Genomic DNA, 1,768 nt, shown 5'->3' with positions numbered 1-1,768 from the left:
CCAGATCAATGCCGATCACAGCTTTATTAACAGTCTTGTGACTGTAAGCGTGATTGTTGCTTTTTTATTGAAATTTTATTAAGACTTTAATGTCCACTGATTGCTTTTGACTTGAACAATTATTTATCAATAATGTCACGCAGGGCCTTGTTAACATGCACACGTTTGGGCGGCGAACATGTAACATGATGAAAAGTATTCGGAAATACGAATTGACGGATTGGATGGATTCTTCTTACTATTTAATTACCGGTGTTATTTGTATGCGCGCGTAAAATACATTTTACTAAGTGCAACAGTAACTAACTGGATTGGATATTTCTGTTTACGTCGTTGCGAACCAATTAACGGAATAAACGCTTGTCAGGGGCCACTGGTATTGGCCTCTGGAGGTCGACTATGAGTGGACAAATATTGCGATTTTCGTTACAACGAATAGCCCAAATATTGGGGCGGACACAGAAGCCTGATCCACCACATTACATACGCCCTTGTATCATATCAGAATCCCTGCTCTATGACTGACATATGGTGCCAACTGTCATATTGCAATTGATTTCTTCAACAATTTTGAATAAATACCGTATACATTACCTCTGTCTAGTTATGCATAATGTCATAAATATACAATTTACTCAATAATTGTGTTTGCAAGCTAATTATCATGTAGTCCAACGATTTTAGACTGATATATGAGGTTCATTGTTGTTTAATGACCTTACGCGGACAGACATGGCAATAAAATTATTACGAATCAATTAACAAGGTTAAACTGTGCGGGTTCCTCCGGGCGAATTTAACGCGTTAAAAAATGAACACGTTTTGTAGTTATCAATCATTAATTTGAAACTGTCTGCGTTCTGAACATGAAATTTATGGTCAGGTGTCGGCAAAGGTGTGTTCACCGGAAGTTACGTCACGTTTATCTAAGTAGGTCAGCATGACACGGAACTTATAACAAATTTAGTGCAAAACTAGTGGGAAAATTGTGTACATTATTTAATCAGAACGATTAATAGTAGTTATTTAACGTCAGTTGCACTGTATTTTGTTTCGAAATGTCTTGTTTACTTCGTTGGTATATACACACTATATATGTATTATTATGTATATATATATATATATATATATATATATATATATATATATATATATATATATATATATATATATATATATATATATATATATATATATATATATATATATGCATTATTACCCAATTGCCTGTTTTGTTAATTTCGTGTGCTGTACTATTTAGGACACTTTTTGATTTGCACTTTGTACTTTACATTATGCAGTCGATCAATACATTTTAACAATTATTCGGTGTGGCAAGTTTTCTGGCCTTGAATTATAAATTTAAGGCGACGCTGAACAATACGCATATTTACGACTGGTTAACGTAAATATACCATATACTCAAAATAAGATGCTATAATTATATAGCACTAGTGATGTACTTTAGTTATAGCTGTAGGAAGATGTATTTAAATGAAAGCCATCACTGCGTTTTATATTTGCATATATTAGCATGCGTGTTACGTTCGTCATTATTGTAAAAGATGTTAACAGGTTTTTCAATTCACTGCACGTTAGCGATACTTCTATGATTGATGATCAGATCGAATTTAGCAAATGAAAAGGCAGTATACTTATTACTAACATTCAGGTACGAAAATTGAAAAAAACAACAATGTCACGTATATTTTGTTTCATGTGGTGATATGCGCAATTTCATTACTTTTCTTGCGGTTTTACCAACTAC

Source organism: Dreissena polymorpha, chromosome 2 (genome assembly GCF_020536995.1).
Source record: "Dreissena polymorpha isolate Duluth1 chromosome 2, UMN_Dpol_1.0, whole genome shotgun sequence".
NCBI classification, from domain to species: domain Eukaryota; kingdom Metazoa; phylum Mollusca; class Bivalvia; order Myida; family Dreissenidae; genus Dreissena; species Dreissena polymorpha.
Note: the sequence above shows the minus strand (reverse complement) of the source record.